This window comes from Lipotes vexillifer, unplaced genomic scaffold, assembly GCF_000442215.2.
Source record: "Lipotes vexillifer unplaced genomic scaffold, Lipotes_vexillifer_v1.1 scaffold108, whole genome shotgun sequence".
In the NCBI taxonomy this organism is placed as follows: Eukaryota; Metazoa; Chordata; class Mammalia; order Artiodactyla; family Lipotidae; genus Lipotes; species Lipotes vexillifer.
The window spans coordinates 2,071,538-2,085,170 of record NW_006781176.1 but is presented as its reverse complement, the minus strand read 5'-3'; the positions used below and the strand labels follow the sequence as shown (position 1 = coordinate 2,085,170).

General features: G+C 34.0%; 1 pseudogene; it reads right to left on the bottom strand.

Annotated features, from left to right (window-relative positions):
* Positions 1–2,377: 2,377 nt before the first annotated feature.
* Positions 2,378–3,211, bottom strand: LOC103086259 (SWI/SNF-related matrix-associated actin-dependent regulator of chromatin subfamily E member 1 pseudogene; annotated as a pseudogene).
* Positions 3,212–13,633: the final 10,422 nt, after the last annotated feature.

Here is a 13,633-nt window from a genome sequence, read left to right as displayed (position 1 = left end):
GAGGAACTGCTGGAGGCAGAGTGCAGACTAGCTTGAAAGTGAGAAACTCTTGGGGACTGCAATCATAAGAGGGCCCCACACTTATTCATACCTTTACTCCAGGAACCCACCAAATTCTCCTGGTGAGGACATGAGAGAGATTCCTTGATGGTGCTAGCTGGGAAATTGGGAGGATAGCCATCTTGAAACCCATCCAGAATCTTAACAAATGCCTAATATCTAGGGAAAAAGGATTCATGAGACAATTCTGAAAACTTTTCCCAGTTGAAGGAAGGGAATATAGAGGCACGGAATAAACAAGATGAATCATTGAGTGGTTTGTCATGCCAAATTGTAAGACAGTAAACAAAAAAAAAAAAAAAAAAAAAAAATAGTGGGGATATGTCAAAGGTCACAGGAACCAACTGAAAAAACTCTCAATGGTTCTAAACTGGAACAATTTGAGCAATAAAATAAATATGGTAGCTTTGGATTCTAGCCCAAAGTATAAAATAAATATCCGTGTGCTGGACTGATACAAATAAATGATTAAATAAAAAGATACATGAGAAAGAGAGACAAATCTCCAATGCAGAAGAATTACAAATAAATTGTGTAGCTACTGTCTTCCCAAGGAGGTGGAGGATAAAGTCTCACCCCTCATGTGTGACCCTGATCAACATGGGTTTGAACTACACAATTCCAATTACACATGGATTTTTTTCAATATTAAATATAATGTTTCTACATGATCCAAAGTTGGTTGAATTCTTGGATGCAGAACCATAGATAAGGAGGAACTGCTGATATGGAGGAACCACAAATACAGAGAGCCAACTGTAAGTTATAGGCAGATTTTCGACTGTGCTAAGGACCAGCAGCTCTTATCCCCACATTATTCAAGAGTTAACTGTAGTAACTTCCTACTAATGAGTATATCATGGAAAGAAAGAAGAAAACTTTCAAGTGGAAAAAACAACCAACAAACACTACCTCTGCCAGGAGAAAAAGATTAATATCAGGGATAAAGTCATGTTAATAGCATGTACCCTTGATACGATGTGATGAGAATGGCAATTTACATCTTTGGTCTTCCTTACCAAATCTATAAACACTGTGGAACCATGAGAAAAACATAAAACAAGCCCAAACTGAAGGACATTTTATGATATACTTGATGACTACTCCTCAACACCATCAAAGTAATCAAATAAAAAAGGAAAGTCTAAGAAACATAATCTAGAGAAGCCTGAGGAAACTAAATATAATGTGATATCCTGGATGCAGTCATGGAACAGAGAAATGACATGAGGCAAAAACTAAGGAAATTTGAATAAAATATCAACCTTAGTTGGTAATAATGCTTCATTAGTTGTGAGAAGTGTAGTGGTAATTTCAACAATAGAGAACCTGAGTGTGAGGTATACAAGGAGTCTAATATTTCTGCAACTCCTAAACTTTCCTAAGATAAAAAAAATACTTAAAAATTGTTTCTATCTGATTTTCTTCTTTTGTAGTTTTTTTTAAACACTGTTCTATTTGCCGTATTAATATTTTCATTGTAGATTCTAACCTGTATCAACTTAAATTTCCTAATTTGTGTTTATTGGTATTATGACATTGAATTCAAATTTGTCTTTAATCTTTCTTCATTTGACTTAGTCTTAGAGAATTCGTTTAAGTTTAGTGTTCACTAAATATCTCACAATAATGGTATTTTTTAACATCTTAATGTAATAGACATTGTACAAAACAGAAACTCTGTCCTTTGGTAGAAAGATTCATAGCAGTTTACCGACCAAGAACAATAATGCTTAAAATTGTTTTAGAGGCTCTTTTACATTGAGACAAACATAAGAATATAGAATTACATAAAGAAATATATGTAGGCATTATGTACCCTTAAGAAAGAAGGCTTTTCTATTCTTCGTTACTTTTCTGATGTTGCTCATTAGACTTAGATTTGAGAATCCCAGTCTGTTCTTAACCTGAGAGCATAGTTCCTAAAATCCTTAATTTTCTAATGATATTTTTTATCATAAAGTTTTTGTGGTTAGAAAGTATCTTCATTTCATGGAATTACCATGGTCTGTTTTACAATATTGTAACAAAAGGACTAGTAGCTATTTCTTCATTTTTCAGGGGAAAAAAATGTAGAAACTAGACGAGTATCAAAATCACCAAATTCAGAATCATGCAAAGCACAACAAAATTCCATTGCTCTAGACATAAATGTCACATGCTATGGTTGTAAATATTCGGTTAAACCAAATCAAAATTATTCATGAAAAACATATTAGGATGATCTTGGAGAACCTAAGCAAATTTTTTTTTAAAAACTCAAAAAACATTTTTTCATTCAAAAAAAGTATTTAGAACACATAAAACAAGGCAATATTCATTCTTTTTTCCCATCTTCTGGTACGGGATCCGTTGGTGGCTCCTCCACGGTTGCGCTGTTGCTCTCCAAGCCCATGTTACTATCACTGGTCCCTTCCTCTGCCAGACTGTCCACCCCCTCCTGCCCGCTCTCCTCGTCCTCAGGAGTAGATGTGCCTTCTTCACCATTCTGTTGACTTTCTGTCGTTTCTTCAAGGAGTGTCTCCTCTGTGTCCTTCAGGACGCTCTCGTCTTCTTTTCTTCGGTCTTATTAGCTGCTGGCTCCTCCTCAGGAGCACTACTGCTCTGGCTGCGCTCAGTTTGCGCTGCTGCCTCTTTCTCCCTTTCTTCCTGCTTTTTGTGAGCCTGTTCCTCAGCCTGTGCAATTTCAGCTGCAGATTTTTCCATATCCACTTCTACTTTCAACCACACAAGCTTTTAAGTTCATTGTTAAATGAATCTGTGCTTTCCAGGAATTTCCTCTTCTTTTCTTGGTGTCACTCCTCTATTTGAAGAAGTCCAGCTTCTGGTTTTCACTGATGAACCATTAAGGACTGGACCTGTCATTTGAGGACCTGCATTCTAGCTGTTATGACAACTGACCGAACGTCTGGCACCACACTCTCACTTAGGATTTCACGGATGAGGCGGTGGTTTCTCTGGAAACGGGCTATGGCTGTTTGCTTCATTGAAAAGCCATTATCATAATCATCGAATCTTCAGCAGGCTGAATGCTCATGTAAGGTTTTCCTTTCTCCATGCGAGACTGTCTCTGTCAACTTTCTTCCTCTAAAGCAGCTTCTGCACGACTTTTTGCACTTAATCCAGTGTATCCTGTGGGCTTGCATAGCATCTTGTCTTGAACTGGATATCTACTTGCTTTATGTGTGTTCCTTAACTACTTAACCAATAAGACAGAGTGGGTTTGATATCTACATTTTTTAATGCCCACACATCACATTATAAACTATTATATATTCAGTATAGGTTTGCAAAATAGTTGTAAAGCTGAATTCAAGGGTAATATAATATTACATAGATAACATAATATCACATTTATTTCTAAAATGCTGTTACTTGCTTGTATCAGAGCTACTAGTAAAAATTTTGAAGTGACTGCAGTGAATTTCTGATAGTTTTTTTTCCTACATAAACGCTTTGATAAATTTATTAATGAACCATGAAATGTCCAAAAAGCAGATCTTCCAAAAGCCAAGGAGCAAGCAAAGCCTGGGTAATCTACAAACTAGGTAAACAATTGTAAATAAATACATGTAAAGCCTTCATACTTGACTGTAATAATCATAGATGCCTTTATTAAAATACCTTTTTAATGATCAGTTTATGTTGTCTGAGACTATATGGAAATACATGCATAGTACTAAGATAAATTTCTAACCAGCTTCCCTTCCAGAAGCCAGTCTGCATGTTGCTGCCACATTGCTCTTCTTTAAAAAGCCTCCATCATTAGTGAACATAAATCAATTGAGAGATTGCCATGTTCAAGCACTGTGTCAGGGCTTAAGGGAAATAAAACGTGTATTAATACATAGTTCTTACCTTTATTAAAATAGTTCAGTATTCTCAGGTTTGCAATTTTCTAGTTAACTCTCAGTTCCTTGTCTGTAAAGTGGTGACTGTAATAGTACCTACCTGACTACCTCATTTATTCATTCATTCATGCACTCAAATCTTTTTTTTTTTTTTTTCATAGCACTAGTATATTCCGGGCACTGTTTTCTTACTCTGAATATAACAGTAACTAAGACACATAAAATTCTTGACATTGTGAAACTTCTAGTGAATGAAACAGACAATATTCAAATAAATAACTATAAAATACAATTTTGGGTAGAGATAAATTCTAGGAGAAAAATAAAGTCAGGCAAACAACTAGATCTTAAATACGAATAGGGGACTGTTATTGAAAGGGTAATTAAGAAGGCCTGTCTAAATAATACCTAAATAAAATGAAGAAGCAAGCAATGATCACCTGTGTGTGAGGAACATTTCAGGAAGAACTAACAAGATTTCTGAGATAGAAATAAGTTCAGTATGGTATATTTTTGCTTGAGGAATAAAGTGGAAAGTCAAGACAGTAGGAATGAAATGAATGAAAGTGGGGAGAGTGGGAGATGAACCTGGAGTCATGGCCAGAGCCAGCTCATAGAAGCCTTAAGGGCCATGGTTAGAGATTTGGACCTTACTAGAAAGTCTCAGAAGAGCTTCAAGAGGAAACAATTTCATGATTTCACTTTTTGGTTTTTTAAAGATAATTATTGTTGATATGTATAGCACAAGCTGTAGATGGTGTATATATAGCACAAGCCATAGGCAGTGTATCACCTGGAGTTCTTGCTGGACACAATGCCACACTCAATTTGGCTACTTTGTGGAAAGCGTAATAAAAGGACTGTTAATAAAGACAACAAATTAGTAAACTATAGAGCAATAAAATAGGGCCAATACTTGGGAGCTTTTACCACTACTGGACCCAGAAGCACAGAGTGGAGCAGTTAGTGAAATGGAGAAAGAAAGAGCTGTGTGAAGAGGAGTATCTGATAAAAAATTAAGACATTAAATTCGGGGACTTGTCAACCTCAAGTCACTCTGCGTAGAAAGGTCTTGTTCCTAACTCCTGCTGTTGCCCCACCCACACACTCACCATTGGCCAAAACCAAATGCAATCTAGAATACAAGGGAGCCTGATGATTCAGTCTGTTCAGGTCAGCTTAGAGAGGTTGAGAATGGTGGTGAGTTGAAGACGGAAGCTTTTCAGTACTGGAGCAGGATTGAAAGAAGAGGACCTGTTTACAAAAACTTGATAAGTCCTAGGCAAGATTTTGTTGTGGCTTCGATAAACCCGGTAAGAATCTAGGTGGTAAGAAGTGGTGAGACACTGTGATGGTACAAGCAGAACTTACTGATGGTAAATGTGAAAGAAAGAGGAATCAAGGTTCATTGCTGGTTTTCAGTTTGAACTACTGGACAGATTGCATGCTGTTTGGTGATATGGTAAGAGAGAAGGTATAGGAATGTACTTTGATAGGGGAGACAAAGAGAGGATCTCCTTTGAACAGTTTAACTTTAAATTAGACATCCAAATGGAGGTTCTGAGCAGGTGGTTGAATATTTTAGTCCATAGCTCAGCAGAGAGATTGGAGTTGGATATGTAAATCTTCAAGTCACAAGTACATAGATAGTATTTAAAACTATCACAGTGAGTATAAATAAAGAAGAGCAAGAGTCCAAGGTTGGGACATTACAAGAATTAGGGATTGAGACGAGGTAAAAAAAATTTGAAAAAGAAACTGAGAAAGAATATACATGATATGGGAGGAAAATCAGGTCCCAGAGCCAGAAAGTAAAGAGCTTCAAGAAAGAATTGTTTTTAAAAGTAAAGAGAACAGGCCTAAAATACAATTGGCATGACAAAGAAAAAAAAAAAAGTCACCTACTATCATTATCGCAAAGCTCACATTTTAGATTTAGCTAAATTATTTTTAATCCAATTTCTGGTCTTTGGTATATGCTTCACCTGGGGCTATTTTCTAACCATCAGTTTCTTCAGTAAGCATAATAGTGGAGGCTTGGGTGTAAATTCTTTCCTCTTGGATTTTAGCAAAGTAAAATGAGATTGTGAGTGTAAATGTATTAGATGAGTTTTATAAAAATATTTCCAAAGAATTCAGAAAAAGTACAACTTATATCTGATTTGGGAATTAAGAACAAATTTATCATGGAAGTTGCCTTTGGGATGAAAAGTGATTCGAATTTTGCTAAGCAGTGGGGAAAACAAAGAATTTTGAGCATAAGAAAAAATATGAGCAAAGACCCAGCAATTATAAAGTATGGGTCTCATTTGGAAAAATAGCAAGTTGTGATGTTTTCTGGAAATTAGGTGTGAATAGTGAATAAGCCTGGGGCCATCTGTTGGGAAAAATCATAAATGACAGGCTAAGGGATTTGGATTTTGTATTGCAGACAATAGAAAAACTATGCATGGTTATTGAGTAGGTGATTACTGGTTGGACTGGGCTTCAAATATTAATATAGCTGTGATGAGTAGGAAATATTGGAATAAGGAATGGTAGGTGTTTCATTGGATTTACAGTTAAAGTTTTAAGCATTTTCTTCATTTATTTTGGAAAAATAAGTGACATACTTAGCACATTTCACTGGGCATATGAGTGAATGTTAAATATCCAGCCTCATTTTTCTATGTAGGCAAGAGAGGATCTCAAGTCCAGGCTTTTTCTAGCCTTTATTATGAAAGTTCCTCATTACCTGGTGGAATCAGAATGCTAGAGATTGCCCATATTCATGCGTGCCTGACAAGGTATTCAAGAAAAAATTTATCATTTTTGTTTGAATAGGGTGAAGCCAGCACCATAGTAATGTGTTGATATGTAGTAAGAGGTGAAGTGACTCATTTTCAAGAGAGTGGTGATCATGTTGCTAATTATCCAAAAACATAATATTGTACTCCACGAATCTAGCTAAGCCATTGCCCTTGGTATAAGGCTGATATAGTGGAATAAACCACCTATTCGAAAGGTAACTTTTGTGCTGCCATAGATGAGGAAATGCTAGGAAAATCATTTGTCTTAATATGGGCTTGTTTGCTCATCTATACAGAATGAATTAGGTTAGTGTCTTTATTATAGACTCTCAATACAATATGTTATAATTTTTTTTTGGATCCATGTTTCTCAGTCTTAACCATGCAATCCTTTTAAAATACAAAATCTAGAGCTATTATTGGCACTAGTATCCTGCAAATACATTTTATGAAATATTGCTGTAGGCATTTGTCGAGGCCAGATGGAACAAGGAAAGTACATGGGCCTTATACTGATTTTATATCCTGGCTCTACCATTTATCAGATAATTAGCTGTGACCTCCTGACTTAATCTATATGACATTCCATTTGCTCATCTGTAATATGTTGACTAGTGTTATCCATTCTGCAAAGCATCTTAAAAGTCAGACTTAATGTACTAAAATAACTGCCTGATAGTCACATGGTTGTTGTACCAAGCAGTCAATAAAGGGTGGCTATTTTATTATTATTATTATTATTATTATATTAATATTATATTTACTCAAGCTTAAGTGCATTGATTTCAACCCTAATATGGAAGATTAAAGATTTATTCATGAATTTTTTACATCTTTATTGAAATACAATCCATATACCACAAAATGCGCCATTCAAAAGGTACTGTTCCATGGGTTTAGTACAGTCATAGATTTAGGCAACCATCACTACATCTAAGTTTTGAACATATTCATTATTCCAGAAAAACACCCTGTATCTCTTAGCAGTCACCACCCATTTCCTCCCAATACCACCCCAACCCTAGTCAACTATGAGTTTACTTTCTGTCTTTATAGATTTGCCTACTCTAGATATTTCATTTAAATGGAATTATAAAATACACAATGTTTTGTTACTAGTTTCTTTCACTTATCACAATACTTTCAAGATTCACCCATGTTGTAGTATGTATCAATACTTTGTCATTTTTTATTTGTGATATATTCCATTGTGTGGATGTACCACTTAATGTTTACACATTTATCAGTTGATGGACATTTGTCTTGTTTCTATTTCTTAGATATTGTAAGTAATTCTGTGAACTATCATGCTCAAGTATTGTGTGGAATAATTTTTTATTCTGCTTGGTCACATATTTGAGAATACAGTTGGGGTCACATGTTATTTCTGTATTTAACATTTTGAAGAAAGGTTTTCCAAGTCATCACCTCATTTTACATTCCTACCAGCAGTGTATGATACACCAGCAGTGTATGTGCTAACTTCTCCACATCCTCTCTAACATTTGTTACTGTCTGTTTTTTATTATAACCATCCTAGTCAATGTGAATTAGTATATCACTATAATTTCAATTTCTATTTCCCTACTAACTAATGGTGTTAAATAACTTTTCATGTGCTTATAGGCCATCTGAATATATTCTTTGGAAAAATATCTATTTGAAGCTTTAGCCCATTTTAAAATTGGGGTAGTTTTCTTTTTATTATTGATTTGTAAGTGTTCCTTATACATTTTGGATGCAAGTCCCTTGTTAGATATTTTCTCCCATTCTATGGTTTGTATTTTCACTTTCTTTATGGTGTCCTTTAAAACATGAAAGTTTTTAATTTTGATGAGCCCAATTTACTTATTTTTCCTCTTGTAATTTGTGCTTTTGTGTCCTAAGATACCATTACTTATCCCAATAATGATTTATGCATATGTTTTCTTCCAAGAATATAGTTTAGGTGGTAAATTTAGGATATAATCCAGTTTGAGTTAATTTTTTTATACTGTGTGAGATAAATGTCAATCAAATTCATTCATTTTCATGAAGATATCTAGCTGACTCTGCACCATTTTTTGAAAAGACTTTTCTTTCCCTATTTGATAGTCTTGACATTGTTGAAAATCAGTTGATGATAAATGTAAGGATTATTTCTGAACTTTCAATTTTATTCCATTGGTCCATGTCTGTCCTTGTGCCAGTACCATGCTGTCTTGATTACTGTAGTTTGTAAACTAAGTTTTGAAATCAAGAAGTCTGAGTTTTCCAATTTTGTTCTTTTTCAAGATTGTTTTGACTATCCTGGCCCCTTGAATTCCCATATGAATTTTAGGATCAACATGTCTATTTCCATAAAAAATAAACCAGTTGGGATTTTAAAAGGCTTTTTATTGAACCTGTAGATCAACTGGAGTATTATCATCTTAATAATATTAAGCTTTCTGATCCATGAGCATAGGATGGCTTTCATTTCTTTTAATTGTTAAAAATATTTTTCAACAGCGTCTTGTAGTCTTCAGTGTGTAAGTCTTGCGATTCTTTGATTAAATTGATTCCTACATCGTGTCTAATGCTATTTTACATGGAATTCTGTTCTTAGTTTTGTTTTTGGATTACCTACTTGTAGTGTATAGAAATATATTGATTTTTTTATGTTGATCTAGTATCCTGCAAAACTGCTCACCTTTTTATTGATGTGTAGTTTTCTTTCTTTCTTTCTTTCTTTCTTTCATCTATCTATCTTTCTGTTTTTTCTGTGCTGTCTTTGTCTGGTTTGGATGTCAGGGTCATACTGACCTCATACAATAATTTGAGAAGTTGAAAAGAGTTTGTGAAAAATTAATATTAGTTCTCCTTTAAATGTTTGGTAGAATTCATTGGTAAAGCCATCTGGTCCTGAGTTTTTCTTTTAGGAAATATTTTAAATACTAATTCAATCTCTTTACTTATTACAGATCTACCAGATGTCTTTCTAGAATTTTTTTTCATCTGAGTTATCTAATTTGTTGGCATATAGTTGTTCCTAGTACGTCTTACAATTGTTTTTTAATCTCTGTAAGCCTGGTCATGATGCCCCCATTCTCATTTCTGATTTGAATAATTTGCATCTTCTCCCTTCTGTTCTTGAGTAGTCTAGTTGAAGGTTTGTCAACTTTGCCTATCTTTTTAAATAGGCAATTTTTAGATTTGTTGATTTTCTCTATTCTATTCTCCATTTTATTGATTTCTATTCTAATCTTTATTATTCAGTTTTTCTCTTTGTTTTCCATTCAGTTTGCTCTTATTATTCTAGTTTCTTAAATTGGAAGGTCATTGATATGAGACCTTTTTTTTTTTTTTAAATACAGGTGGTAAAAACTGTGAATTTCCATCTAAAACACTCCTTTAGCTGCATCTCATCAGCTTTGGTAAAGTTGTGTTTTTGTTTTCATTCTTCTCAAAGTATTTTTTATTTTCCTTGTGATTTCCTTCTTGACTGATTGCTTATTTGATAATGTATGGTATAATATCCACATATTTGTGAATTTTCATGATTTCATAAAAATTTTTTAATTGCTGATTTCCATTCAATTTCCTTGTGGTCATAAAACATACTTTAAAAAAATAATAAAACATAACTTTTTATCATTTCAAACAATTAAATGTATTGACATTTGTTTTATGGCATAACATACGATCTGTATGCTGGATAATATTTCATGTACACTTGAAAAGAATGTGCATTCTACTGTTGTTGGATAGGGTGTTCTGTAAATGTCTATTAGGTCTAGTTATTGTGCTTTTCAAGTCTTTTATATCTTGTTGAGCTTTTGCTAGTTTTATCCTTTATAGAAAGTGTTGTATTGAAATCTCCAATTATTATTGTCTATTTCTCCCTCAATTCTGTCTGTTTTTGCTTAATGTAATTTGGAGAGCTGTTTCTAGGTAGACACATAATTGTCATAATCCTTATGAAAAGTCTCTCTTTACCTGCAGAAACACTTTTTTGTTTTAAAGTGTATTTTGTCTGAATTAATATAGCCACTCCAGCTCTCTTTTGGTTACCATCTTAGTCTATTCCGGCTGCTGTAACAAAATATCATAGACTGAGTTGCTTATAAACAACAGAAAATTTATTTCTCACAGTTTGGAGACTAGAAGTCTGAGTTCAGTGTTTCAGCACGGTCAGGTGAGGGCTGTCTTCCAGGTTGCAGACTTCTCACTGCATTCTCACATGGAGAAAGGGGCTAAGGATCTCTCTGGAGCCTCTTTCATAAAGCACTAATCCCATTCATGAGGGTTCCATTCCAAATGCTTCGCCTATTAATACCATCACCTTTGGAAGTTAGGACTTTACCATATGAATCTGAGGGGGACGCAAACATTTAGACCATGGCAGTTACTACTTGGATAGTATATTTCTTTCATTTTTTTCACTTTCAAGTGTCTTTTGATATAGTTTATTTTGGCCTTTTTTCCCCTCATTTCATCAATCTCTGTCTTTTGATTGGAGTGTTTAATTCATTTACATTTAATGTAATTACTGAGATGATAGTATGTATGTCAGGCATCATGCTGTTTGTATTCTGTATGTTCTATATGGCTTTTGTTCATCTATTCCTTGCTTATTATAAATTTAGTATTAAATAGACACTTTTTCATATATCATTTAAATTTCTATGTATCATTTAAATTTCCACGTGTGTGGTTTTTTAATTATTTATTTTCTCGGTGGCTGATCTGTAGATTACAATTAGCATCTGAATTTATAATAGTCTAGTTCAGATCAATACTAACTTAATTTCTATAGTATACAAGACTTTGACCCAATATACTTTTCTTCCCTCTCCCCTTCTTTGTATTATTATTGTCATGCAAATTGTATCCTAATATATTATAAGCCCATGAATACAGTGTTATAATTATTGTTTTATGTAGTCATTTTTTAATCAGTTAGGAGAATACGAAAGTTACAAACAAAAGTATGTTTGTACTCTCTTTCTGTATTTACCTATATAGTTACCTTTTATGAGTGTTCATTATTTCTTTGTGTGAATTTTAGTTACTATGTAGTTTCCTTGGATTTCAACCTGGTATTTCATGGAAGTCTGTTAGCAACAAATTCTCTTAAGTTTTTGCTAATCTAGAAATGTCTTTATTCCTTTTTCATTTATGAAGGATAGTTTTGCTGGATATAGAATTCTTGGTTGACAGTCTTAATTTCTACACTTCGATGTGTTATCCTATTATCTTTTGGCCTCCATGGTTTCTGATGGGAAGTCAGGTGTTAACCTTACTGAGAGTTTCCTGTATATAATAAGGTATATTCTTCTCTTGCTGCTTTCCTAAGTTTCTGTTTTTCTTTGAATTTTGTCAGTTTGACTATGATAAGTCTAGGTATGAAGCTCTTTGAGTTTATGCTACTTGGAGTTCATGGAGCTTCTTAAATGTAGATTCACACCTTTCATCAAATTTGGGAAGTTTTTGGCCATTATTTCTTCAAATATTCTCTCAGTTCCTTTTTCTCTGTCTGTTGTTATGTGTGTTAGTATGTTTGACAGTGTCACACATCACTGAGACCCTGTTCAGGTCACCTCACTTCTTTCCTTTCTGCTCCTCAGACTGCATAATCTCTGCTGACATCTTTTGAAGTTCACCGATTCTTTCTTTTGGCAGATCAAATATGTTGTTGAGAATCCTTATTTCAGATTTCAGCTGTTGTACTTTTTAACTCCAGATTTCTTTTTGGTTTCATTTTATAATTTCTATCACTTTATTGATATTCTCTATTTGATGGCAGGTTGTTATTATACTTTCTTTACTTTTTAAAATATGGTATTTTTTAGTTCTTTGAACATAATTATAGTGGTTCATTTAAAGCCTTTAACTACTACCTTCAAAATCCGGCCCTTCTCATAAAAATTTTCCATTGTCTACTTTTACTTTTTCTTTTTTTTTTATATGGCATACTTTCCAGTTATTTTGTATGACTTGTATTTGACATTGAAAACTGGTTATTTTAGATAATATAATATAACTTTGGTTTCAGATTCTTCCTCATTCCCCCAGAGGTTTTGGGGGGTTTTTTGATGCTATTTATGTTGTTGTTTTTGTTTATTTTGTCATTGTTTTGTTGTTGCTGCTTTTTAAATAACTTTCTCAAACTATATCTGTAGATTTTTATATTCCCTGTGTTGTGCAGTCACTGAAATCTACTAGACTTTTTCTAAGTTCTTGTTTTAATTTTAAGCCTAACTTCCTAAATTCAGCCCAGGGTCAGTATAATTTAGTCAGTGGTTGGTCAGAAGATTTTCCAAATCAGATTCTCAGAAACAGTCAGTGATTGATCAGAAGATTTTCTAAAATACCTTACCTTTGTTTCTTTCACTCTCTGTCAAAAGAATTTGTATGAGAAGGTATGATTTAAACTTCAGGCAGTTTACAGTACAGCTTTAGCTTTCATTTCCTGCTTACATAGGGCCTCAACACCTCAACGTCTGCTAGAGATGTGTGGGGCTTTCTATTTTTCCCAAGTCTGTCCTGGGCATTTACATAGCCTTGTGCACATATGCTGCCTTTAAGATTCCTGGGGGAGTTTTTCAAAGTTCCCTATGATCATTTCATTCAGAAATTCCTGGCAAAGATCTTGTTCGATTGCCTGAAATCACAGTCTTAGACACCAGTGATATTGCCAGCAAAATTGTATTGTTTTGGTAATATCCTTGACATAGAACTTTGATGAACTCTGAATTAAATCAAATAGCCATAACACCCCGGAAGGGATACTTTCCATGGAGCTTCAAATTTGGGCACAATATTGACTGTGCTTCTGGGGATGTTACATGTAACAGAATTACAGAATGGTTCAGTGGGTCAGTCCTTTCTGTTGGCTGAAAGAAAACTGTTTTTTTGGGAGGTAGGTTGTTTGTTTATTTTATGATTACTGTGTCACTATGCTAGGGAAAG